Source organism: Oncorhynchus gorbuscha, linkage group LG18 (assembly GCF_021184085.1).
Source record: "Oncorhynchus gorbuscha isolate QuinsamMale2020 ecotype Even-year linkage group LG18, OgorEven_v1.0, whole genome shotgun sequence".
NCBI lineage: Eukaryota > Metazoa > Chordata > Actinopteri > Salmoniformes > Salmonidae > Oncorhynchus > Oncorhynchus gorbuscha.
Window position 1 is genome coordinate 27,664,218 of NC_060190.1, and position 25,649 is coordinate 27,689,866.

General features: G+C 44.1%; 13 long non-coding RNA genes across 19 annotated transcripts; all 13 read right to left on the minus strand.

The window, feature by feature from the left end:
• Positions 1-586: 586 nt before the first annotated feature.
• On the minus strand, positions 587-2,919 carry LOC124002557. 2 transcript variants are annotated; one of them, XR_006833061.1, is made up of 5 exons: positions 2,589-2,919; positions 1,860-1,953; positions 1,615-1,756; positions 1,159-1,242; positions 587-946 (listed from the first exon to the last, which is right to left on the minus strand). It is a non-coding gene; the product is annotated as an uncharacterized LOC124002557 (long non-coding RNA). The 2 variants fall into 2 exon arrangements; XR_006833062.1 differs by lacking the exon at positions 2,589-2,919 and having other exon boundaries at positions 1,860-1,990.
• A 2,119-nt stretch (positions 2,920-5,038) lies between these two features.
• Positions 5,039-5,830, minus strand: LOC124002595. The gene is made up of 3 exons (XR_006833077.1): positions 5,748-5,830; positions 5,292-5,375; positions 5,039-5,079 (listed from the first exon to the last, which is right to left on the minus strand). It is a non-coding gene; the product is annotated as an uncharacterized LOC124002595 (long non-coding RNA).
• Positions 5,831-5,869: 39 nt separating this feature from the next.
• On the minus strand, positions 5,870-6,999 carry LOC124002596. The gene is made up of 3 exons (XR_006833078.1): positions 6,722-6,999; positions 5,992-6,085; positions 5,870-5,888 (listed from the first exon to the last, which is right to left on the minus strand). It is a non-coding gene; the product is annotated as an uncharacterized LOC124002596 (long non-coding RNA).
• A 72-nt stretch (positions 7,000-7,071) lies between these two features.
• On the minus strand, positions 7,072-9,163 carry LOC124002426. Of its 2 annotated transcripts, XR_006833022.1 has the most exons (5): positions 8,790-9,163; positions 8,061-8,154; positions 7,816-7,957; positions 7,360-7,443; positions 7,072-7,147 (listed from the first exon to the last, which is right to left on the minus strand). It is a non-coding gene; the product is annotated as an uncharacterized LOC124002426 (long non-coding RNA). The 2 variants fall into 2 exon arrangements; XR_006833023.1 differs by lacking the exon at positions 8,790-9,163 and having other exon boundaries at positions 8,061-8,191.
• Positions 9,164-9,173: 10 nt separating this feature from the next.
• Positions 9,174-9,947, minus strand: LOC124002427. The gene is made up of 3 exons (XR_006833024.1): positions 9,883-9,947; positions 9,427-9,510; positions 9,174-9,214 (listed from the first exon to the last, which is right to left on the minus strand). It is a non-coding gene; the product is annotated as an uncharacterized LOC124002427 (long non-coding RNA).
• A 2-nt stretch (positions 9,948-9,949) lies between these two features.
• LOC124002428 lies at positions 9,950-11,229 on the minus strand. The gene is made up of 3 exons (XR_006833025.1): positions 10,856-11,229; positions 10,127-10,220; positions 9,950-10,023 (listed from the first exon to the last, which is right to left on the minus strand). It is a non-coding gene; the product is annotated as an uncharacterized LOC124002428 (long non-coding RNA).
• Positions 11,230-11,239: 10 nt separating this feature from the next.
• LOC124002430 lies at positions 11,240-12,324 on the minus strand. Its single transcript, XR_006833026.1, has 4 exons — positions 12,194-12,324; positions 11,949-12,090; positions 11,493-11,576; positions 11,240-11,280 (listed from the first exon to the last, which is right to left on the minus strand). It is a non-coding gene; the product is annotated as an uncharacterized LOC124002430 (long non-coding RNA).
• Positions 12,325-13,305: 981 nt separating this feature from the next.
• Positions 13,306-15,361, minus strand: LOC124002530. 2 transcript variants are annotated; one of them, XR_006833049.1, is made up of 5 exons: positions 14,988-15,361; positions 14,260-14,353; positions 14,015-14,156; positions 13,559-13,642; positions 13,306-13,346 (listed from the first exon to the last, which is right to left on the minus strand). It is a non-coding gene; the product is annotated as an uncharacterized LOC124002530 (long non-coding RNA). The 2 variants fall into 2 exon arrangements; XR_006833050.1 differs by lacking the exon at positions 14,988-15,361 and having other exon boundaries at positions 14,260-14,390.
• Positions 15,362-15,371: 10 nt separating this feature from the next.
• LOC124002531 lies at positions 15,372-16,221 on the minus strand. Its single transcript, XR_006833051.1, has 3 exons — positions 16,081-16,221; positions 15,625-15,708; positions 15,372-15,412 (listed from the first exon to the last, which is right to left on the minus strand). It is a non-coding gene; the product is annotated as an uncharacterized LOC124002531 (long non-coding RNA).
• A 1,214-nt stretch (positions 16,222-17,435) lies between these two features.
• LOC124002672 lies at positions 17,436-18,209 on the minus strand. The gene is made up of 3 exons (XR_006833096.1): positions 18,145-18,209; positions 17,689-17,772; positions 17,436-17,476 (listed from the first exon to the last, which is right to left on the minus strand). It is a non-coding gene; the product is annotated as an uncharacterized LOC124002672 (long non-coding RNA).
• A 1,291-nt stretch (positions 18,210-19,500) lies between these two features.
• Positions 19,501-21,556, minus strand: LOC124002370. 2 transcript variants are annotated; one of them, XR_006832999.1, is made up of 5 exons: positions 21,183-21,556; positions 20,455-20,548; positions 20,210-20,351; positions 19,754-19,837; positions 19,501-19,541 (listed from the first exon to the last, which is right to left on the minus strand). It is a non-coding gene; the product is annotated as an uncharacterized LOC124002370 (long non-coding RNA). The 2 variants fall into 2 exon arrangements; XR_006833000.1 differs by lacking the exon at positions 21,183-21,556 and having other exon boundaries at positions 20,455-20,585.
• Positions 21,557-21,566: 10 nt separating this feature from the next.
• Positions 21,567-23,624, minus strand: LOC124002371. 2 transcript variants are annotated; one of them, XR_006833001.1, is made up of 5 exons: positions 23,251-23,624; positions 22,522-22,615; positions 22,277-22,418; positions 21,819-21,902; positions 21,567-21,607 (listed from the first exon to the last, which is right to left on the minus strand). It is a non-coding gene; the product is annotated as an uncharacterized LOC124002371 (long non-coding RNA). The 2 variants fall into 2 exon arrangements; XR_006833002.1 differs by lacking the exon at positions 23,251-23,624 and having other exon boundaries at positions 22,522-22,652.
• A 10-nt stretch (positions 23,625-23,634) lies between these two features.
• On the minus strand, positions 23,635-25,648 carry LOC124002372. 2 transcript variants are annotated; one of them, XR_006833003.1, is made up of 5 exons: positions 25,318-25,648; positions 24,589-24,682; positions 24,344-24,485; positions 23,888-23,971; positions 23,635-23,675 (listed from the first exon to the last, which is right to left on the minus strand). It is a non-coding gene; the product is annotated as an uncharacterized LOC124002372 (long non-coding RNA). The 2 variants fall into 2 exon arrangements; XR_006833004.1 differs by lacking the exon at positions 25,318-25,648 and having other exon boundaries at positions 24,589-24,719.
• Between the last annotated feature and the right edge of the window lies 1 nt (position 25,649).

Below are 25,649 nucleotides of genomic sequence, written 5' to 3' on the forward strand. Positions count from 1 at the left end.
AGATGAGTTTATCCAAATATTTTTTTATCTAGCCGCACCCCATCATTAGAAATGATTCATTCGATTCAATGCAATTTCACCTTAGAGGACTGACAGTGAAGCAAAACAACAAAAATGTGTTGTTTATTCTCCTAATATATTTGGTTTGGATACTGCTCTCAATTGCAGAGCATTTTAAAAACTACCAAATTTCCCAAACTACATGTGGAATGTTCAGTCGATGAGCATTATATTACGGGCAATGTAGTCATTCTACAGTTTCCAAATTGGCCTACAAATATCTACATCATAATCATCGTGTCATTGTTGTTCCGGCGGGTTATGAAGATTCCGAAAGGAAAAATTGAAATAATTAAATAAATGCAATACACAGCGGAATATGACGTGGTTAGGGAAAGGGTTAGGGTTAGCAAAAATGCTTTCCTAACCGGCTACGAGTGCCGTGAAAAGAGTGTCCCTTCTTTAATTTAAGACCACAAATCGTGGGTGGGGGTGTGTCTGCTTTTGAGCCTTCCCTTTACCTGAGCAGGTTGGAGAAGGGGAGGAGTTCCAGAGTTGTTCCTGGCGTAGGATTTCCTTTGAGAAGGAAGGCAGGACCAGGAGGCACTGCAGGGTGGCATTTAGGAAGCAAGTGTTGCCAATGTTAGGCAACCTGTGAAGAAGAACCAGCAATCAAATCAGTACACACATGGAGATACAATAACCTAGAAACAGAGAGTGGCCTGTCATAAACCTTCATAACTCTAGAAAGTGCTGGAAATGGCAGCCATCTTGGTCAGGTATAAGTTATTTTGTCATTCTGTGAGTACACAAAGAAGTGGATGTCTTTTAGACCCAGATGACCATAATTCATGGGTCTATAAATATCTAAGGAAACAAAAGAGGAGTCTCCAGCTTCTCCAACCCCCCAGGTCCTCCGAACCTCTTCAGGTGCAGAACCAGCACACTGCTCAGAGACAGAGAGGAAGAGAGAGGAACAGACGGACAATGAAACCAGTCAACAAAATAACAGATGAGTGAAATTTGTTCGGTTGTGCTCATCCCTAAGTCCTTCAACCTGCTCAGGAAGGTAACTACTCTTAAAGTCTCAGGGCACAATGACCACTCTTGTCATTAAACACTGCCAGTGTTATGAGGGGTTATAAAGAGGCAACTCACAGAGGCAGTGTGTGGAACTGCTCCACTTTTGAGCTGTAGAGGCCTTTGCAGCCCGCACATGTGAATTCATTCAACCTTTTCGCCCTGGGTTAGAAACAGAAGTATTACAAAATGAGTGATACCACTTCAATAATAAGATACCGTATTCTGAGGCAGTGGGCAGCTTGCCCTGGGTGTTAGTCTCTACACCCAGGGCTAAACCCTACGTGCTGACTTTGAAAGTGAGTGCTAGGCTGCTTAGCAAGGTGCGCTCAGAGCTGAAGTCCAATGAGAGGTGATTATAATCCTCTCTGGTGGACGACTCGCGCCCACAGCTTCAAATTTAGGACAAAGAGAAGAAAAATGCATCGGGTTTCTGTTTCAGGTCTCTGCAATGTTACGCCATGTGTTTTGTAATATTATTTGTAGAAAGATCCTGTTACCAGTAGTTACATTACAACCAATGGGAGCTCTTACCTGGTACATGTGCGCACTGAGACAAGCTGGAACTCCAGCTGGGAAACAGGGCAGGTATAGTTCACCCCGAGTGTCTTCAGTATCATTCCCTCCTCCTTCAGCTGGCACAGCACAGCATATTCACAAGTAACTCGTGTGCGTCCTTTGAGAAGAAAGAAAAATACCAAGATAAAATCTAATTATTGAGAGAAAATGAACCCTTGCACAAAGAGTGCATGTTCAGAAGAGAGTAGTGCCTCAGTTACCTGTTGCGTGTCCCCCAGATACTTCAAATCATATCCCGACAAGGAGTACTTGACCTTCCACATGAGGTCTGCTTTTGAGGCCTGGTTTGCGCCACTGTCAGGTAGACCCAAACGGTGCACATCAGACAGACACCCGTAGGGGAGACAGAGAGTAAATTAGCAGCTGACTGGATGGTGTCAACCTATACGGGCTTACGGCTGAAGAGGCAGATGAGTTTATCCAAATATTTTTTTATCTAGCCGCACCCCATCATTAGAAATGATTCATTCGATTCAATGCAATTTCACCTTAGAGGACTGACAGTGAAGCAAAACAACAAAAATGTGTTGTTTATTCTCCTAATATATTTGGTTTGGATACTGCTCTCAATTGCAGAGCATTTTAAAAACTACCAAATTTCCCAAACTACATGTGGAATGTTCAGTCGATGAGCATTATATTACGGGCAATGTAGTCATTCTACAGTTTCCAAATTGGCCTACAAATATCTACATCATAATCATCGTGTCATTGTTGTTCCGGCGGGTTATGAAGATTCCGAAGGGAAAAATTGAAATAATTAAATAAATGCAATACACAGCGGAATATGACGTGGTTAGGGAAAGGGTTAGGGTTAGCAAAAATGCTTTCCTAACCGGCTACGAGTGCCGTGAAAAGAGTGTCCCTTCTTTAATTTAAGACCACAAATCGTGGGTGGGGGTGTGTCTGCTTTTGAGCCTTCCCTTTACCTGAGCAGGTTGGAGAAGGGGGAGGAGTTCCAGAGTTGTTCCTGGCGTAGGATTTCCTTTGAGAAGGAAGGCAGGACCAGGAGGCACTGCAGGGTGGCATTTAGGAAGCAAGTGTTGCCAATGTTAGGCAACCTGTGAAGAAGAACCAGCAATCAAATCAGTACACACATGGAGATACAATAACCTAGAAACAGAGAGTGGCCTGTCATAAACCTTCATAACTCTAGAAAGTGCTGGAAATGGCAGCCATCTTGGTCAGGTATAAGTTATTTTGTCATTCTGTGAGTACACAAAGAAGTGGATGTCTTTTAGACCCAGATGACCATAATTCATGGGTCTATAAATATCTAAGGAAACAAAGAGGAGTCTCCAGCTTCTCCAACCCCCCAGGTCCTCCGAACCTCTTCAGGTGCAGAACCAGCACACTGCTCAGAGACAGAGAGGAAGAGAGAGGAACAGACGGACAATGAAACCAGTCAACAAAATAACAGATGAGTGAAATTTGTTCGGTTGTGCTCATCCCTAAGTCCTTCAACCTGCTCAGGAAGGTAACTACTCTTAAAGTCTCAGGGCACAATGACCACTCTTGTCATTAAACACTGCCAGTGTTATGAGAGGTTATAAAGAGGCAACTCACAGAGGCAGTGTGTGGAACTGCTCCACTTTTGAGCTGTAGAGGCCTTTGCAGCCCGCACATGTGAATTCATTCAACCTTTTCGCCCTGGGTTAGAAACAGAAGTATTACAAAATGAGTGATACCACTTCAATAATAAGATACCGTATTCTGAGGCAGTGGGCAGCTTGCCCTGGGTGTTAGTCTCTACACCCAGGGCTAAACCCTACGTGCTGACTTTGAAAGTGAGTGCTAGGCTGCTTAGCAAGGTGCGCTCAGAGCTGAAGTCCAATGAGAGGTGATTATAATCCTCTCTGGTGGACGACTCGCGCCCACAGCTTCAAATTTAGGACAAAGAGAAGAAAAATGCATCGGGTTTCTGTTTCAGGTCTCTGCAATGTTACGCCATGTGTTTTGTAATATTATTTGTAGAAAGATCCTGTTACCAGTAGTTACATTACAACCAATGGGAGCTCTTACCTGGTACATGTGCGCACTGAGACAAGCTGGAACTCCAGCTGGGAAACAGGGCAGGTATAGTTCACCCCGAGTGTCTTCAGTATCATTCCCTCCTCCTTCAGCTGGCACAGCACAGCATATTCACAAGTAACTCGTGTGCGTCCTTTGAGAAGAAAGAAAAATACCAAGATAAAATCTAATTATTGAGAGAAAATGAACCCTTGCACAAAGAGTGCATGTTCAGAAGAGAGTAGTGCCTCAGTTACCTGTTGCGTGTCCCCAGATACTTCAAATCATATCCCGACAAGGAGTACTTGACCTTCCACATGAGGTCTGCTTTTGAGGCCTGGTTTGCGCCACTGTCAGGTAGACCCAAACGGTGCACATCAGACAGACACCCGTAGGGGAGACAGAGAGTAAATTAGCAGCTGACTGGATGGTGTCAACCTATACGGGCTTACGGCTGAAGAGGCAGATGAGTTTATCCAAATATTTTTTTATCTAGCCGCACCCCATCATTAGAAATGATTCATTCGATTCAATGCAATTTCACCTTAGAGGACTGACAGTGAAGCAAAACAACAAAAATGTGTTGTTTATTCTCCTAATATATTTGGTTTGGATACTGCTCTCAATTGCAGAGCATTTTAAAAACTACCAAATTTCCCAAACTACATGTGGAATGTTCAGTCGATGAGCATTATATTACGGGCAATGTAGTCATTCTACAGTTTCCAAATTGGCCTACAAATATCTACATCATAATCATCGTGTCATTGTTGTTCCGGCGGGTTATGAAGATTCCGAAGGGAAAAATTGAAATAATTAAATAAATGCAATACACAGCGGAATATGACGTGGTTAGGGAAAGGGTTAGGGTTAGCAAAAATGCTTTCCTAACCGGCTACGAGTGCCGTGAAAAGAGTGTCCCTTCTTTAATTTAAGACCACAAATCGTGGGTGGGGGTGTGTCTGCTTTTGAGCCTTCCCTTTACCTGAGCAGGTTGGAGAAGGGGGAGGAGTTCCAGAGTTGTTCCTGGCGTAGGATTTCCTTTGAGAAGGAAGGCAGGACCAGGAGGCACTGCAGGGTGGCATTTAGGAAGCAAGTGTTGCCAATGTTAGGCAACCTGTGAAGAAGAACCAGCAATCAAATCAGTACACACATGGAGATACAATAACCTAGAAACAGAGAGTGGCCTGTCATAAACCTTCATAACTCTAGAAAGTGCTGGAAATGGCAGCCATCTTGGTCAGGTATAAGTTATTTTGTCATTCTGTGAGTACACAAAGAAGTGGATGTCTTTTAGACCCAGATGACCATAATTCATGGGTCTATAAATATCTAAGGAAACAAAAGAGGAGTCTCCAGCTTCTCCAACCCCCAGGTCCTCCGAACCTCTTCAGGTGCAGAACCAGCACACTGCTCAGAGACAGAGAGGAAGAGAGAGGAACAGACGGACAATGAAACCAGTCAACAAAATAACAGATGAGTGAAATTTGTTCGGTTGTGCTCATCCCTAAGTCCTTCAACCTGCTCAGGAAGGTAACTACTCTTAAAGTCTCAGGGCACAATGACCACTCTTGTCATTAAACACTGCCAGTGTTATGAGAGGTTATAAAGAGGCAACTCACAGAGGCAGTGTGTGGAACTGCTCCACTTTTGAGCTGTAGAGGCCTTTGCAGCCCGCACATGTGAATTCATTCAACCTTTTCGCCCTGGGTTAGAAACAGAAGTATTACAAAATGAGTGATACCACTTCAATAATAAGATACCGTATTCTGAGGCAGTGGGCAGCTTGCCCTGGGTGTTAGTCTCTACACCCAGGGCTAAACCCTACGTGCTGACTTTGAAAGTGAGTGCTAGGCTGCTTAGCAAGGTGCGCTCAGAGCTGAAGTCCAATGAGAGGTGATTATAATCCTCTCTGGTGGACGACTCGCGCCCACAGCTTCAAATTTAGGACAAAGAGAAGAAAAATGCATCGGGTTTCTGTTTCAGGTCTCTGCAATGTTACGCCATGTGTTTTGTAATATTATTTGTAGAAAGATCCTGTTACCAGTAGTTACATTACAACCAATGGGAGCTCTTACCTGGTACATGTGCGCACTGAGACAAGCTGGAACTCCAGCTGGGAAACAGGGCAGGTATAGTTCACCCCGAGTGTCTTCAGTATCATTCCTCCTCCTTCAGCTGGCACAGCACAGCATATTCACAAGTAACTCGTGTGCGTCCTTTGAGAAGAAAGAAAAATACCAAGATAAAATCTAATTATTGAGAGAAAATGAACCCTTGCACAAAGAGTGCATGTTCAGAAGAGAGTAGTGCCTCAGTTACCTGTTGCGTGTCCCCCAGATACTTCAAATCATATCCCGACAAGGAGTACTTGACCTTCCACATGAGGTCTGCTTTTGAGGCCTGGTTTGCGCCACTGTCAGGTAGACCCAAACGGTGCACATCAGACAGACACCCGTAGGGGAGACAGAGAGTAAATTAGCAGCTGACTGGATGGTGTCAACCTATACGGGCTTACGGCTGAAGAGGCAGATGAGTTTATCCAAATATTTTTTTATCTAGCCGCACCCCATCATTAGAAATGATTCATTCGATTCAATGCAATTTCACCTTAGAGGACTGACAGTGAAGCAAAACAACAAAAATGTGTTGTTTATTCTCCTAATATATTTGGTTTGGATACTGCTCTCAATTGCAGAGCATTTTAAAAACTACCAAATTTCCCAAACTACATGTGGAATGTTCAGTCGATGAGCATTATATTACGGGCAATGTAGTCATTCTACAGTTTCCAAATTGGCCTACAAATATCTACATCATAATCATCGTGTCATTGTTGTTCCGGCGGGTTATGAAGATTCCGAAGGGGAAAAATTGAAATAATTAAATAAATGCAATACACAGCGGAATATGACGTGGTTAGGGAAAGGGTTAGGGTTAGCAAAAATGCTTTCCTAACCGGCTACGAGTGCCGTGAAAAGAGTGTCCCTTCTTTAATTTAAGACCACAAATCGTGGGTGGGGGTGTGTCTGCTTTTGAGCCTTCCCTTTACCTGAGCAGGTTGGAGAAGGGGGAGGAGTTCCAGAGTTGTTCCTGGCGTAGGATTTCCTTTGAGAAGGAAGGCAGGACCAGGAGGCACTGCAGGGTGGCATTTAGGAAGCAAGTGTTGCCAATGTTAGGCAACCTGTGAAGAAGAACCAGCAATCAAATCAGTACACACATGGAGATACAATAACCTAGAAACAGAGAGTGGCCTGTCATAAACCTTCATAACTCTAGAAAGTGCTGGAAATGGCAGCCATCTTGGTCAGGTATAAGTTATTTTGTCATTCTGTGAGTACACAAAGAAGTGGATGTCTTTTAGACCCAGATGACAATAATTCATGGGTCTATAAATATCTAAGGAAACAAAAGAGGAGTCTCCAGCTTCTCCAACCCCCCAGGTCCTCCGAACCTCTTCAGGTGCAGAACCAGCACACTGCTCAGAGACAGAGAGGAAGAGAGAGGAACAGACGGACAATGAAACCAGTCAACAAAATAACAGATGAGTGAAATTTGTTCGGTTGTGCTCATCCCTAAGTCCTTCAACCTGCTCAGGAAGGTAACTACTCTTAAAGTCTCAGGGCACAATGACCACTCTTGTCATTAAACACTGCCAGTGTTATGAGAGGTTATAAAGAGGCAACTCACAGAGGCAGTGTGTGGAACTGCTCCACTTTTGAGCTGTAGAGGCCTTTGCAGCCCGCACATGTGAATTCATTCAACCTTTTCGCCCTGGGTTAGAAACAGAAGTATTACAAAATGAGTGATACCACTTCAATAATAAGATACCGTATTCTGAGGCAGTGGGCAGCTTGCCCTGGGTGTTAGTCTCTACACCCAGGGCTAAACCCTACGTGCTGACTTTGAAAGTGAGTGCTAGGCTGCTTAGCAAGGTGCGCTCAGAGCTGAAGTCCAATGAGAGGTGATTATAATCCTCTCTGGTGGACGACTCGCGCCCACAGCTTCAAATTTAGGACAAAGAGAAGAAAAATGCATCGGGTTTCTGTTTCAGGTCTCTGCAATGTTACGCCATGTGTTTTGTAATATTATTTGTAGAAAGATCCTGTTACCAGTAGTTACATTACAACCAATGGGAGCTCTTACCTGGTACATGTGCGCACTGAGACAAGCTGGAACTCCAGCTGGGAAACAGGGCAGGTATAGTTCACCCCGAGTGTCTTCAGTATCATTCCCTCCTCCTTCAGCTGGCACAGCACAGCATATTCACAAGTAACTCGTGTGCGTCCTTTGAGAAGAAAGAAAAATACCAAGATAAAATCTAATTATTGAGAGAAAATGAACCCTTGCACAAAGAGTGCATGTTCAGAAGAGAGTAGTGCCTCAGTTACCTGTTGCGTGTCCCCCAGATACTTCAAATCATATCCCGACAAGGAGTACTTGACCTTCCACATGAGGTCTGCTTTTGAGGCCTGGTTTGCGCCACTGTCAGGTAGACCCAAACGGTGCACATCAGACAGACACCCGTAGGGGAGACAGAGAGTAAATTAGCAGCTGACTGGATGGTGTCAACCTATACGGGCTTACGGCTGAAGAGGCAGATGAGTTTATCCAAATATTTTTTTATCTAGCCGCACCCCATCATTAGAAATGATTCATTCGATTCAATGCAATTTCACCTTAGAGGACTGACAGTGAAGCAAAACAACAAAAATGTGTTGTTTATTCTCCTAATATATTTGGTTTGGATACTGCTCTCAATTGCAGAGCATTTTAAAAACTACCAAATTTCCCAAACTACATGTGGAATGTTCAGTCGATGAGCATTATATTACGGGCAATGTAGTCATTCTACAGTTTCCAAATTGGCCTACAAATATCTACATCATAATCATCGTGTCATTGTTGTTCCGGCGGGTTATGAAGATTCCGAAGGGAAAAATTGAAATAATTAAATAAATGCAATACACAGCGGAATATGACGTGGTTAGGGAAAGGGTTAGGGTTAGCAAAAATGCTTTCCTAACCGGCTACGAGTGCCGTGAAAAGAGTGTCCCTTCTTTAATTTAAGACCACAAATCGTGGGTGGGGGTGTGTCTGCTTTTGAGCCTTCCCTTTACCTGAGCAGGTTGGAGAAGGGGGAGGAGTTCCAGAGTTGTTCCTGGCGTAGGATTTCCTTTGAGAAGGAAGGCAGGACCAGGAGGCACTGCAGGGTGGCATTTAGGAAGCAAGTGTTGCCAATGTTAGGCAACCTGTGAAGAAGAACCAGCAATCAAATCAGTACACACATGGAGATACAATAACCTAGAAACAGAGAGTGGCCTGTCATAAACCTTCATAACTCTAGAAAGTGCTGGAAATGGCAGCCATCTTGGTCAGGTATAAGTTATTTTGTCATTCTGTGAGTACACAAAGAAGTGGATGTCTTTTAGACCCAGATGACCATAATTCATGGGTCTATAAATATCTAAGGAAACAAAAGAGGAGTCTCCAGCTTCTCCAACCCCCAGGTCCTCCGAACCTCTTCAGGTGCAGAACCAGCACACTGCTCAGAGACAGAGAGGAAGAGAGAGGAACAGACGGACAATGAAACCAGTCAACAAAATAACAGATGAGTGAAATTTGTTCGGTTGTGCTCATCCCTAAGTCCTTCAACCTGCTCAGGAAGGTAACTACTCTTAAAGTCTCAGGGCACAATGACCACTCTTGTCATTAAACACTGCCAGTGTTATGAGAGGTTATAAAGAGGCAACTCACAGAGGCAGTGTGTGGAACTGCTCCACTTTTGAGCTGTAGAGGCCTTTGCAGCCCGCACATGTGAATTCATTCAACCTTTTCGCCCTGGGTTAGAAACAGAAGTATTACAAAATGAGTGATACCACTTCAATAATAAGATACCGTATTCTGAGGCAGTGGGCAGCTTGCCCTGGGTGTTAGTCTCTACACCCAGGGCTAAACCCTACGTGCTGACTTTGAAAGTGAGTGCTAGGCTGCTTAGCAAGGTGCGCTCAGAGCTGAAGTCCAATGAGAGGTGATTATAATCCTCTCTGGTGGACGACTCGCGCCCACAGCTTCAAATTTAGGACAAAGAGAAGAAAAATGCATCGGGTTTCTGTTTCAGGTCTCTGCAATGTTACGCCATGTGTTTTGTAATATTATTTGTAGAAAGATCCTGTTACCAGTAGTTACATTACAACCAATGGGAGCTCTTACCTGGTACATGTGCGCACTGAGACAAGCTGGAACTCCAGCTGGGAAACAGGGCAGGTATAGTTCACCCGAGTGTCTTCAGTATCATTCCCTCCTCCTTCAGCTGGCACAGCACAGCATATTCACAAGTAACTCGTGTGCGTCCTTTGAGAAGAAAGAAAAATACCAAGATAAAATCTAATTATTGAGAGAAAATGAACCCTTGCACAAAGAGTGCATGTTCAGAAGAGAGTAGTGCCTCAGTTACCTGTTGCGTGTCCCCCAGATACTTCAAATCATATCCCGACAAGGAGTACTTGACCTTCCACATGAGGTCTGCTTTTGAGGCCTGGTTTGCGCCACTGTCAGGTAGACCCAAACGGTGCACATCAGACAGACACCCGTAGGGGAGACAGAGAGTAAATTAGCAGCTGACTGGATGGTGTCAACCTATACGGGCTTACGGCTGAAGAGGCAGATGAGTTTATCCAAATATTTTTTTATCTAGCCGCACCCCATCATTAGAAATGATTCATTCGATTCAATGCAATTTCACCTTAGAGGACTGACAGTGAAGCAAAACAACAAAAATGTGTTGTTTATTCTCCTAATATATTTGGTTTGGATACTGCTCTCAATTGCAGAGCATTTTAAAAACTACCAAATTTCCCAAACTACATGTGGAATGTTCAGTCGATGAGCATTATATTACGGGCAATGTAGTCATTCTACAGTTTCCAAATTGGCCTACAAATATCTACATCATAATCATCGTGTCATTGTTGTTCCGGCGGGTTATGAAGATTCCGAAGGGAAAAATTGAAATAATTAAATAAATGCAATACACAGCGGAATATGACGTGGTTAGGGAAAGGGTTAGGGTTAGCAAAAATGCTTTCCTAACCGGCTACGAGTGCCGTGAAAAGAGTGTCCCTTCTTTAATTTAAGACCACAAATCGTGGGTGGGGGTGTGTCTGCTTTTGAGCCTTCCCTTTACCTGAGCAGGTTGGAGAAGGGGGAGGAGTTCCAGAGTTGTTCCTGGCGTAGGATTTCCTTTGAGAAGGAAGGCAGGACCAGGAGGCACTGCAGGGTGGCATTTAGGAAGCAAGTGTTGCCAATGTTAGGCAACCTGTGAAGAAGAACCAGCAATCAAATCAGTACACACATGGAGATACAATAACCTAGAAACAGAGAGTGGCCTGTCATAAACCTTCATAACTCTAGAAAGTGCTGGAAATGGCAGCCATCTTGGTCAGGTATAAGTTATTTTGTCATTCTGTGAGTACACAAAGAAGTGGATGTCTTTTAGACCCAGATGACCATAATTCATGGGTCTATAAATATCTAAGGAAACAAAAGAGGAGTCTCCAGCTTCTCCAACCCCCAGGTCCTCCGAACCTCTTCAGGTGCAGAACCAGCACACTGCTCAGAGACAGAGAGGAAGAGAGAGGAACAGACGGACAATGAAACCAGTCAACAAAATAACAGATGAGTGAAATTTGTTCGGTTGTGCTCATCCCTAAGTCCTTCAACCTGCTCAGGAAGGTAACTACTCTTAAAGTCTCAGGGCACAATGACCACTCTTGTCATTAAACACTGCCAGTGTTATGAGAGGTTATAAAGAGGCAACTCACAGAGGCAGTGTGTGGAACTGCTCCACTTTTGAGCTGTAGAGGCCTTTGCAGCCCGCACATGTGAATTCATTCAACCTTTTCGCCCTGGGTTAGAAACAGAAGTATTACAAAATGAGTGATACCACTTCAATAATAAGATACCGTATTCTGAGGCAGTGGGCAGCTTGCCCTGGGTGTTAGTCTCTACACCCAGGGCTAAACCCTACGTGCTGACTTTGAAAGTGAGTGCTAGGCTGCTTAGCAAGGTGCGCTCAGAGCTGAAGTCCAATGAGAGGTGATTATAATCCTCTCTGGTGGACGACTCGCGCCCACAGCTTCAAATTTAGGACAAAGAGAAGAAAAATGCATCGGGTTTCTGTTTCAGGTCTCTGCAATGTTACGCCATGTGTTTTGTAATATTATTTGTAGAAAGATCCTGTTACCAGTAGTTACATTACAACCAATGGGAGCTCTTACCTGGTACATGTGCGCACTGAGACAAGCTGGAACTCCAGCTGGGAAACAGGGCAGGTATAGTTCACCCCGAGTGTCTTCAGTATCATTCCCTCCTCCTTCAGCTGGCACAGCACAGCATATTCACAAGTAACTCGTGTGCGTCCTTTGAGAAGAAAGAAAAATACCAAGATAAAATCTAATTATTGAGAGAAAATGAACCCTTGCACAAAGAGTGCATGTTCAGAAGAGAGTAGTGCCTCAGTTACCTGTTGCGTGTCCCCCAGATACTTCAAATCATATCCCGACAAGGAGTACTTGACCTTCCACATGAGGTCTGCTTTTGAGGCCTGGTTTGCGCCACTGTCAGGTAGACCCAAACGGTGCACATCAGACAGACACCCGTAGGGGAGACAGAGAGTAAATTAGCAGCTGACTGGATGGTGTCAACCTATACGGGCTTACGGCTGAAGAGGCAGATGAGTTTATCCAAATATTTTTTTATCTAGCCGCACCCCATCATTAGAAATGATTCATTCGATTCAATGCAATTTCACCTTAGAGGACTGACAGTGAAGCAAAACAACAAAAATGTGTTGTTTATTCTCCTAATATATTTGGTTTGGATACTGCTCTCAATTGCAGAGCATTTTAAAAACTACCAAATTTCCCAAACTACATGTGGAATGTTCAGTCGATGAGCATTATATTACGGGCAATGTAGTCATTCTACAGTTTCCAAATTGGCCTACAAATATCTACATCATAATCATCGTGTCATTGTTGTTCCGGCGGGTTATGAAGATTCCGAAGGGAAAAATTGAAATAATTAAATAAATGCAATACACAGCGGAATATGACGTGGTTAGGGAAAGGGTTAGGGTTAGCAAAAATGCTTTCCTAACCGGCTACGAGTGCCGTGAAAAGAGTGTCCCTTCTTTAATTTAAGACCACAAATCGTGGGTGGGGGTGTGTCTGCTTTTGAGCCTTCCCTTTACCTGAGCAGGTTGGAGAAGGGGAGGAGTTCCAGAGTTGTTCCTGGCGTAGGATTTCCTTTGAGAAGGAAGGCAGGACCAGGAGGCACTGCAGGGTGGCATTTAGGAAGCAAGTGTTGCCAATGTTAGGCAACCTGTGAAGAAGAACCAGCAATCAAATCAGTACACACATGGAGATACAATAACCTAGAAACAGAGAGTGGCCTGTCATAAACCTTCATAACTCTAGAAAGTGCTGGAAATGGCAGCCATCTTGGTCAGGTATAAGTTATTTTGTCATTCTGTGAGTACACAAAGAAGTGGATGTCTTTTAGACCCAGATGACCATAATTCATGGGTCTATAAATATCTAAGGAAACAAAAGAGGAGTCTCCAGCTTCTCCAACCCCCAGGTCCTCCGAACCTCTTCAGGTGCAGAACCAGCACACTGCTCAGAGACAGAGAGGAAGAGAGAGGAACAGACGGACAATGAAACCAGTCAACAAAATAACAGATGAGTGAAATTTGTTCGGTTGTGCTCATCCCTAAGTCCTTCAACCTGCTCAGGAAGGTAACTACTCTTAAAGTCTCAGGGCACAATGACCACTCTTGTCATTAAACACTGCCAGTGTTATGAGAGGTTATAAAGAGGCAACTCACAGAGGCAGTGTGTGGAACTGCTCCACTTTTGAGCTGTAGAGGCCTTTGCAGCCCGCACATGTGAATTCATTCAACCTTTTCGCCCTGGGTTAGAAACAGAAGTATTACAAAATGAGTGATACCACTTCAATAATAAGATACCGTATTCTGAGGCAGTGGGCAGCTTGCCCTGGGTGTTAGTCTCTACACCCAGGGCTAAACCCTACGTGCTGACTTTGAAAGTGAGTGCTAGGCTGCTTAGCAAGGTGCGCTCAGAGCTGAAGTCCAATGAGAGGTGATTATAATCCTCTCTGGTGGACGACTCGCGCCCACAGCTTCAAATTTAGGACAAAGAGAAGAAAAATGCATCGGGTTTCTGTTTCAGGTCTCTGCAATGTTACGCCATGTGTTTTGTAATATTATTTGTAGAAAGATCCTGTTACCAGTAGTTACATTACAACCAATGGGAGCTCTTACCTGGTACATGTGCGCACTGAGACAAGCTGGAACTCCAGCTGGGAAACAGGGCAGGTATAGTTCACCCCGAGTGTCTTCAGTATCATTCCCTCCTCCTTCAGCTGGCACAGCACAGCATATTCACAAGTAACTCGTGTGCGTCCTTTGAGAAGAAAGAAAAATACCAAGATAAAATCTAATTATTGAGAGAAAATGAACCCTTGCACAAAGAGTGCATGTTCAGAAGAGAGTAGTGCCTCAGTTACCTGTTGCGTGTCCCCCAGATACTTCAAATCATATCCCGACAAGGAGTACTTGACCTTCCACATGAGGTCTGCTTTTGAGGCCTGGTTTGCGCCACTGTCAGGTAGACCCAAACGGTGCACATCAGACAGACACCCGTAGGGGAGACAGAGAGTAAATTAGCAGCTGACTGGATGGTGTCAACCTATACGGGCTTACGGCTGAAGAGGCAGATGAGTTTATCCAAATATTTTTTTATCTAGCCGCACCCCATCATTAGAAATGATTCATTCGATTCAATGCAATTTCACCTTAGAGGACTGACAGTGAAGCAAAACAACAAAAATGTGTTGTTTATTCTCCTAATATATTTGGTTTGGATACTGCTCTCAATTGCAGAGCATTTTAAAAACTACCAAATTTCCCAAACTACATGTGGAATGTTCAGTCGATGAGCATTATATTACGGGCAATGTAGTCATTCTACAGTTTCCAAATTGGCCTACAAATATCTACATCATAATCATCGTGTCATTGTTGTTCCGGCGGGTTATGAAGATTCCGAAGGGAAAATTGAAATAATTAAATAAATGCAATACACAGCGGAATATGACGTGGTTAGGGAAAGGGTTAGGGTTAGCAAAAATGCTTTCCTAACCGGCTACGAGTGCCGTGAAAAGAGTGTCCCTTCTTTAATTTAAGACCACAAATCGTGGGTGGGGGTGTGTCTGCTTTTGAGCCTTCCCTTTACCTGAGCAGGTTGGAGAAGGGGGAGGAGTTCCAGAGTTGTTCCTGGCGTAGGATTTCCTTTGAGAAGGAAGGCAGGACCAGGAGGCACTGCAGGGTGGCATTTAGGAAGCAAGTGTTGCCAATGTTAGGCAACCTGTGAAGAAGAACCAGCAATCAAATCAGTACACACATGGAGATACAATAACCTAGAAACAGAGAGTGGCCTGTCATAAACCTTCATAACTCTAGAAAGTGCTGGAAATGGCAGCCATCTTGGTCAGGTATAAGTTATTTTGTCATTCTGTGAGTACACAAAGAAGTGGATGTCTTTTAGACCCAGATGACCATAATTCATGGGTCTATAAATATCTAAGGAAACAAAAGAGGAGTCTCCAGCTTCTCCAACCCCCAGGTCCTCCGAACCTCTTCAGGTGCAGAACCAGCACACTGCTCAGAGACAGAGAGGAAGAGAGAGGAACAGACGGACAATGAAACCAGTCAACAAAATAACAGATGAGTGAAATTTGTTCGGTTGTGCTCATCCCTAAGTCCTTCAACCTGCTCAGGAAGGTAACTACTCTTAAAGTCTCAGGGCACAATGACCACTCTTGTCATTAAACACTGCCAGTGTTATGAGAGGTTATAAAGAGGCAACTCACAGAGGCAGTGTGTGGAACTGCTCCACTTTTGAGCTGTAGAGGCCTTTGCAGCCCGCACATGTGAATTCATTCAACCTTTTCGCCCTGGGTTAGAAACAGAAGTATTACAAAATGAGTGATACCACTTCAATAATAAGATACCGTATTCTGAGGCAGTGGGCAGCTTGCCCTGGGTGTTAGTCTCTACACCCAGGGCTAAACCCTACGTGCTGACTTTGAAAGTGAGTGCTAGGCTGCTTAGCAAGGTGCGCTCAGAGCTGAAGTCCAATGAGAGGTGATTATAATCCTCTCTGGTGGACGACTCGCGCCCACAGCTTCAAATTTAGGACAAAGAGAAGAAAAATGCATCGGGTTTCTGTTTCAGGTCTCTGCAATGTTACGCCATGTGTTTTGTAATATTATTTGTAGAAAGATCCTGTTACCAGTAGTTACATTACAACCAATGGGAGCTCTTACCTGGTACATGTGCGCACTGAGACAAGCTGGAACTCCAGCTGGGAAACAGGGCAGGTATAGTTCACCCCGAGTGTCTTCAGTATCATTCCCTCCTCCTTCAGCTGGCACAGCACAGCATATTCACAAGTAACTCGTGTGCGTCCTTTGAGAAGAAAGAAAATACCAAGATAAAATCTAATTATTGAGAGAAAATGAACCCTTGCACAAAGAGTGCATGTTCAGAAAGAGAGTAGTGCCTCAGTTACCTGTTGCGTGTCCCCAGATACTTCAAATCATATCCCGACAAGGAGTACTTGACCTTCCACATGAGGTCTGCTTTTGAGGCCTGGTTTGCGCCACTGTCAGGTAGACCCAAACGGTGCACATCAGACAGACACCCGTAGGGAGACAGAGAGTAAATTAGCAGCTGACTGGATGGTGTCAACCTATACGGGCTTACGGCTGAAGAGGCAGATGAGTTTATCCAAATATTTTTTTATCTAGCCGCACCCCATCATTAGAAATGATTCATTCGATTCAATGCAATTTCACCTTAGAGGACTGACAGTGAAGCAAAACAACAAAAATGTGTTGTTTATTCTCCTAATATATTTGGTTTGGATACTGCTCTCAATTGCAGAGCATTTTAAAAACTACCAAATTTCCCAAACTACATGTGGAATGTTCAGTCGATGAGCATTATATTACGGGCAATGTAGTCATTCTACAGTTTCCAAATTGGCCTACAAATATCTACATCATAATCATCGTGTCATTGTTGTTCGGCGGGTTATGAAGATTCCGAAGGGAAAAATTGAAATAATTAAATAAATGCAATACACAGCGGAATATGACGTGGTTAGGGAAAGGGTTAGGGTTAGCAAAAATGCTTTCCTAACCGGCTACGAGTGCCGTGAAAAGAGTGTCCCTTCTTTAATTTAAGACCACAAATCGTGGGTGGGGGTGTGTCTGCTTTTGAGCCTTCCCTTTACCTGAGCAGGTTGGAGAAGGGGGAGGAGTTCCAGAGTTGTTCCTGGCGTAGGATTTCCTTTGAGAAGGAAGGCAGGACCAGGAGGCACTGCAGGGTGGCATTTAGGAAGCAAGTGTTGCCAATGTTAGGCAACCTGTGAAGAAGAACCAGCAATCAAATCAGTACACACATGGAGATACAATAACCTAGAAACAGAGAGTGGCCTGTCATAAACCTTCATAACTCTAGAAAGTGCTGGAAATGGCAGCCATCTTGGTCAGGTATAAGTTATTTTGTCATTCTGTGAGTACACAAAGAAGTGGATGTCTTTTAGACCCAGATGACCATAATTCATGGGTCTATAAATATCTAAGGAAACAAAAGAGGAGTCTCCAGCTTCTCCAACCCCCAGGTCCTCCGAACCTCTTCAGGTGCAGAACCAGCACACTGCTCAGAGACAGAGAGGAAGAGAGAGGAACAGACGGACAATGAAACCAGTCAACAAAATAACAGATGAGTGAAATTTGTTCGGTTGTGCTCATCCCTAAGTCCTTCAACCTGCTCAGGAAGGTAACTACTCTTAAAGTCTCAGGGCACAATGACCACTCTTGTCATTAAACACTGCCAGTGTTATGAGAGGTTATAAAGAGGCAACTCACAGAGGCAGTGTGTGGAACTGCTCCACTTTTGAGCTGTAGAGGCCTTTGCAGCCCGCACATGTGAATTCATTCAACCTTTTCGCCCTGGGTTAGAAACAGAAGTATTACAAAATGAGTGATACCACTTCAATAATAAGATACCGTATTCTGAGGCAGTGGGCAGCTTGCCCTGGGTGTTAGTCTCTACACCCAGGGCTAAACCCTACGTGCTGACTTTGAAAGTGAGTGCTAGGCTGCTTAGCAAGGTGCGCTCAGAGCTGAAGTCCAATGAGAGGTGATTATAATCCTCTCTGGTGGACGACTCGCGCCCACAGCTTCAAATTTAGGACAAAGAGAAGAAAAATGCATCGGGTTTCTGTTTCAGGTCTCTGCAATGTTACGCCATGTGTTTTGTAATATTATTTGTAGAAAGATCCTGTTACCAGTAGTTACATTACAACCAATGGGAGCTCTTACCTGGTACATGTGCGCACTGAGACAAGCTGGAACTCCAGCTGGGAAACAGGGCAGGTATAGTTCACCCGAGTGTCTTCAGTATCATTCCCTCCTCCTTCAGCTGGCACAGCACAGCATATTCACAAGTAACTCGTGTGCGTCCTTTGAGAAGAAAGAAAAATACCAAGATAAAATCTAATTATTGAGAGAAAATGAACCCTTGCACAAAGAGTGCATGTTCAGAAGAGAGTAGTGCCTCAGTTACCTGTTGCGTGTCCCCCAGATACTTCAAATCATATCCCGACAAGGAGTACTTGACCTTCCACATGAGGTCTGCTTTTGAGGCCTGGTTTGCGCCACTGTCAGGTAGACCCAAACGGTGCACATCAGACAGACACCCGTAGGGGAGACAGAGAGTAAATTAGCAGCTGACTGGATGGTGTCAACCTATACGGGCTTACGGCTGAAGAGGCAGATGAGTTTATCCAAATATTTTTTTATCTAGCCGCACCCCATCATTAGAAATGATTCATTCGATTCAATGCAATTTCACCTTAGAGGACTGACAGTGAAGCAAAACAACAAAAATGTGTTGTTTATTCTCCTAATATATTTGGTTTGGATACTGCTCTCAATTGCAGAGCATTTTAAAAACTACCAAATTTCCCAAACTACATGTGGAATGTTCAGTCGATGAGCATTATATTACGGGCAATGTAGTCATTCTACAGTTTCCAAATTGGCCTACAAATATCTACATCATAATCATCGTGTCATTGTTGTTCCGGCGGGTTATGAAGATTCCGAAGGGAAAAATTGAAATAATTAAATAAATGCAATACACAGCGGAATATGACGTGGTTAGGGAAAGGGTTAGGGTTAGCAAAAATGCTTTCCTAACCGGCTACGAGTGCCGTGAAAAGAGTGTCCCTTCTTTAATTTAAGACCACAAATCGTGGGTGGGGGTGTGTCTGCTTTTGAGCCTTCCCTTTACCTGAGCAGGTTGGAGAAGGGGAGGAGTTCCAGAGTTGTTCCTGGCGTAGGATTTCCTTTGAGAAGGAAGGCAGGACCAGGAGGCACTGCAGGGTGGCATTTAGGAAGCAAGTGTTGCCAATGTTAGGCAACCTGTGAAGAAGAACCAGCAATCAAATCAGTACACACATGGAGATACAATAACCTAGAAACAGAGAGTGGCCTGTCATAAACCTTCATAACTCTAGAAAGTGCTGGAAATGGCAGCCATCTTGGTCAGGTATAAGTTATTTTGTCATTCTGTGAGTACACAAAGAAGTGGATGTCTTTTAGACCCAGATGACCATAATTCATGGGTCTATAAATATCTAAGGAAACAAAAGAGGAGTCTCCAGCTTCTCCAACCCCCAGGTCCTCCGAACCTCTTCAGGTGCAGAACCAGCACACTGCTCAGAGACAGAGAGGAAGAGAGAGGAACAGACGGACAATGAAACCAGTCAACAAAATAACAGATGAGTGAAATTTGTTCGGTTGTGCTCATCCCTAAGTCCTTCAACCTGCTCAGGAAGGTAACTACTCTTAAAGTCTCAGGGCACAATGACCACTCTTGTCATTAAACACTGCCAGTGTTATGAGAGGTTATAAAGAGGCAACTCACAGAGGCAGTGTGTGGAACTGCTCCACTTTTGAGCTGTAGAGGCCTTTGCAGCCCGCACATGTGAATTCATTCAACCTTTTCGCCCTGGGTTAGAAACAGAAGTATTACAAAATGAGTGATACCACTTCAATAATAAGATACCGTATTCTGAGGCAGTGGGCAGCTTGCCCTGGGTGTTAGTCTCTACACCCAGGGCTAAACCCTACGTGCTGACTTTGAAAGTGAGTGCTAGGCTGCTTAGCAAGGTGCGCTCAGAGCTGAAGTCCAATGAGAGGTGATTATAATCCTCTCTGGTGGACGACTCGCGCCCACAGCTTCAAATTTAGGACAAAGAGAAGAAAAATGCATCGGGTTTCTGTTTCAGGTCTCTGCAATGTTACGCCATGTGTTTTGTAATATTATTTGTAGAAAGATCCTGTTACCAGTAGTTACATTACAACCAATGGGAGCTCTTACCTGGTACATGTGCGCACTGAGACAAGCTGGAACTCCAGCTGGGAAACAGGGCAGGTATAGTTCACCCCGAGTGTCTTCAGTATCATTCCCTCCTCCTTCAGCTGGCACAGCACAGCATATTCACAAGTAACTCGTGTGCGTCCTTTGAGAAGAAAGAAAAATACCAAGATAAAATCTAATTATTGAGAGAAAATGAACCCTTGCACAAAGAGTGCATGTTCAGAAGAGAGTAGTGCCTCAGTTACCTGTTGCGTGTCCCCCAGATACTTCAAATCATATCCCGACAAGGAGTACTTGACCTTCCACATGAGGTCTGCTTTTGAGGCCTGGTTTGCGCCACTGTCAGGTAGACCCAAACGGTGCACATCAGACAGACACCCGTAGGGGAGACAGAGAGTAAATTAGCAGCTGACTGGATGGTGTCAACCTATACGGGCTTACGGCTGAAGAGGCAGATGAGTTTATCCAAATATTTTTTATCTAGCCGCACCCCATCATTAGAAATGATTCATTCGATTCAATGCAATTTCACCTTAGAGGACTGACAGTGAAGCAAAACAACAAAAATGTGTTGTTTATTCTCCTAATATATTTGGTTTGGATACTGCTCTCAATTGCAGAGCATTTTAAAAACTACCAAATTTCCCAAACTACATGTGGAATGTTCAGTCGATGAGCATTATATTACGGGCAATGTAGTCATTCTACAGTTTCCAAATTGGCCTACAAATATCTACATCATAATCATCGTGTCATTGTTGTTCCGGCGGGTTATGAAGATTCCGAAGGGAAAAATTGAAATAATTAAATAAATGCAATACACAGCGGAATATGACGTGGTTAGGGAAAGGGTTAGGGTTAGCAAAAATGCTTTCCTAACCGGCTACGAGTGCCGTGAAAAGAGTGTCCCTTCTTTAATTTAAGACCACAAATCGTGGGTGGGGGTGTGTCTGCTTTTGAGCCTTCCCTTTACCTGAGCAGGTTGGAGAAGGGGGAGGAGTTCCAGAGTTGTTCCTGGCGTAGGATTTCCTTTGAGAAGGAAGGCAGGACCAGGAGGCACTGCAGGGTGGCATTTAGGAAGCAAGTGTTGCCAATGTTAGGCAACCTGTGAAGAAGAACCAGCAATCAAATCAGTACACACATGGAGATACAATAACCTAGAAACAGAGAGTGGCCTGTCATAAACCTTCATAACTCTAGAAAGTGCTGGAAATGGCAGCCATCTTGGTCAGGTATAAGTTATTTTGTCATTCTGTGAGTACACAAAGAAGTGGATGTCTTTTAGACCCAGATGACCATAATTCATGGGTCTATAAATATCTAAGGAAACAAAAGAGGAGTCTCCAGCTTCTCCAACCCCCAGGTCCTCCGAACCTCTTCAGGTGCAGAACCAGCACACTGCTCAGAGACAGAGAGGAAAGAGAGGAACAGACGGACAATGAAACCAGTCAACAAAATAACAGATGAGTGAAATTTGTTCGGTTGTGCTCATCCCTAAGTCCTTCAACCTGCTCAGGAAGGTAACTACTCTTAAAGTCTCAGGGCACAATGACCACTCTTGTCATTAAACACTGCCAGTGTTATGAGAGGTTATAAAGAGGCAACTCACAGAGGCAGTGTGTGGAACTGCTCCACTTTTGAGCTGTAGAGGCCTTTGCAGCCCGCACATGTGAATTCATTCAACCTTTTCGCCCTGGGTTAGAAACAGAAGTATTACAAAATGAGTGATACCACTTCAATAATAAGATACCGTATTCTGAGGCAGTGGGCAGCTTGCCCTGGGTGTGTTAGTCTCTACACCCAGGGCTAAACCCTACGTGCTGACTTTGAAAGTGAGTGCTAGGCTGCTTAGCAAGGTGCGCTCAGAGCTGAAGTCCAATGAGAGGTGATTATAATCCTCTCTGGTGGACGACTCGCGCCCACAGCTTCAAATTTAGGACAAAGAGAAGAAAAATGCATCGGGTTTCTGTTTCAGGTCTCTGCAATGTTACGCCATGTGTTTTGTAATATTATTTGTAGAAAGATCCTGTTACCAGTAGTTACATTACAACCAATGGGAGCTCTTACCTGGTACATGTGCGCACTGAGACAAGCTGGAACTCCAGCTGGGAAACAGGGCAGGTATAGTTCACCCCGAGTGTCTTCAGTATCATTCCCTCCTCCTTCAGCTGGCACAGCACAGCATATTCACAAGTAACTCGTGTGCGTCCTTTGAGAAGAAAGAAAAATACCAAGATAAAATCTAATTATTGAGAGAAAATGAACCCTTGCACAAAGAGTGCATGTTCAGAAGAGAGTAGTGCCTCAGTTACCTGTTGCGTGTCCCCCAGATACTTCAAATCATATCCCGACAAGGAGTACTTGACCTTCCACATGAGGTCTGCTTTTGAGGCCTGGTTTGCGCCACTGTCAGGTAGACCCAAACGGTGCACATCAGACAGACACCCGTAGGGGAGACAGAGAGTAAATTAGCAGCTGACTGGATGGTGTCAACCTATACGGGCTTACGGCTGAAGAGGCAGATGAGTTTATCCAAATATTTTTTTATCTAGCCGCACCCCATCATTAGAAATGATTCATTCGATTCAATGCAATTTCACCTTAGAGGACTGACAGTGAAGCAAAACAACAAAAATGTGTTGTTTATTCTCCTAATATATTTGGTTTGGATACTGCTCTCAATTGCAGAGCATTTTAAAAACTACCAAATTTCCCAAACTACATGTGGAATGTTCAGTCGATGAGCATTATATTACGGGCAATGTAGTCATTCTACAGTTTCCAAATTGGCCTACAAATATCTACATCATAATCATCGTGTCATTGTTGTTCCGGCGGGTTATGAAGATTCCGAAGGGAAAAATTGAAATAATTAAATAAATGCAATACACAGCGGAATATGACGTGGTTAGGGAAAGGGTTAGGGTTAGCAAAAATGCTTTCCTAACCGGCTACGAGTGCCGTGAAAAGAGTGTCCCTTCTTTAATTTAAGACCACAAATCGTGGGTGGGGGTGTGTCTGCTTTTGAGCCTTCCCTTTACCTGAGCAGGTTGGAGAAGGGGGAGGAGTTCCAGAGTTGTTCCTGGCGTAGGATTTCCTTTGAGAAGGAAGGCAGGACCAGGAGGCACTGCAGGGTGGCATTTAGGAAGCAAGTGTTGCCAATGTTAGGCAACCTGTGAAGAAGAACCAGCAATCAAATCAGTACACACATGGAGATACAATAACCTAGAAACAGAGAGTGGCCTGTCATAAACCTTCATAACTCTAGAAAGTGCTGGAAATGGCAGCCATCTTGGTCAGGTATAAGTTATTTTGTCATTCTGTGAGTACACAAAGAAGTGGATGTCTTTTAGACCCAGATGACCATAATTCATGGGTCTATAAATATCTAAGGAAACAAAAGAGGAGTCTCCAGCTTCTCCAACCCCCAGGTCCTCCGAACCTCTTCAGGTGCAGAACCAGCACACTGCTCAGAGACAGAGAGGAAGAGAGAGGAACAGACGGACAATGAAACCAGTCAACAAAATAACAGATGAGTGAAATTTGTTCGGTTGTGCTCATCCCTAAGTCCTTCAACCTGCTCAGGAAGGTAACTACTCTTAAAGTCTCAGGGCACAATGACCACTCTTGTCATTAAACACTGCCAGTGTTATGAGAGGTTATAAAGAGGCAACTCACAGAGGCAGTGTGTGGAACTGCTCCACTTTTGAGCTGTAGAGGCCTTTGCAGCCCGCACATGTGAATTCATTCAACCTTTTCGCCCTGGGTTAGAAACAGAAGTATTACAAAATGAGTGATACCACTTCAATAATAAGATACCGTATTCTGAGGCAGTGGGCAGCTTGCCCTGGGTGTTAGTCTCTACACCCAGGGCTAAACCCTACGTGCTGACTTTGAAAGTGAGTGCTAGGCTGCTTAGCAAGGTGCGCTCAGAGCTGAAGTCCAATGAGAGGTGATTATAATCCTCTCTGGTGGACGACTCGCGCCCACAGCTTCAAATTTAGGACAAAGAGAAGAAAAATGCATCGGGTTTCTGTTTCAGGTCTCTGCAATGTTACGCCATGTGTTTTGTAATATTATTTGTAGAAAGATCCTGTTACCAGTAGTTACATTACAACCAATGGGAGCTCTTACCTGGTACATGTGCGCACTGAGACAAGCTGGAACTCCAGCTGGGAAACAGGGCAGGTATAGTTCACCCCGAGTGTCTTCAGTATCATTCCCTCCTCCTTCAGCTGGCACAGCACAGCATATTCACAAGTAACTCGTGTGCGTCCTTTGAGAAGAAAGAAAAATACCAAGATAAAATCTAATTATTGAGAGAAAATGAACCCTTGCACAAAGAGTGCATGTTCAGAAGAGAGTAGTGCCTCAGTTACCTGTTGCGTGTCCCCCAGATACTTCAAATCATATCCCGACAAGGAGTACTTGACCTTCCACATGAGGTCTGCTTTTGAGGCCTGGTTTGCGCCACTGTCAGGTAGACCCAAACGGTGCACATCAGACAGACACCCGTAGGGGAGACAGAGAGTAAATTAGCAGCTGACTGGATGGTGTCAACCTATACGGGCTTACGGCTGAAGAGGCAGATGAGTTTATCCAAATATTTTTTTATCTAGCCGCACCCCATCATTAGAAATGATTCATTCGATTCAATGCAATTTCACCTTAGAGGACTGACAGTGAAGCAAAACAACAAAAATGTGTTGTTTATTCTCCTAATATATTTGGTTTGGATACTGCTCTCAATTGCAGAGCATTTTAAAAACTACCAAATTTCCCAAACTACATGTGGAATGTTCAGTCGATGAGCATTATATTACGGGCAATGTAGTCATTCTACAGTTTCCAAATTGGCCTACAAATATCTACATCATAATCATCGTGTCATTGTTGTTCCGGCGGGTTATGAAGATTCCGAAGGGAAAAATTGAAATAATTAAATAAATGCAATACACAGCGGAATATGACGTGGTTAGGGAAAGGGTTAGGGTTAGCAAAAATGCTTTCCTAACCGGCTACGAGTGCCGTGAAAAGAGTGTCCCTTCTTTAATTTAAGACCACAAATCGTGGGTGGGGGTGTGTCTGCTTTTGAGCCTTCCCTTTACCTGAGCAGGTTGGAGAAGGGGGAGGAGTTCCAGAGTTGTTCCTGGCGTAGGATTTCCTTTGAGAAGGAAGGCAGGACCAGGAGGCACTGCAGGGTGGCATTTAGGAAGCAAGTGTTGCCAATGTTAGGCAACCTGTGAAGAAGAACCAGCAATCAAATCAGTACACACATGGAGATACAATAACCTAGAAACAGAGAGTGGCCTGTCATAAACCTTCATAACTCTAGAAAGTGCTGGAAATGGCAGCCATCTTGGTCAGGTATAAGTTATTTTGTCATTCTGTGAGTACACAAAGAAGTGGATGTCTTTTAGACCCAGATGACCATAATTCA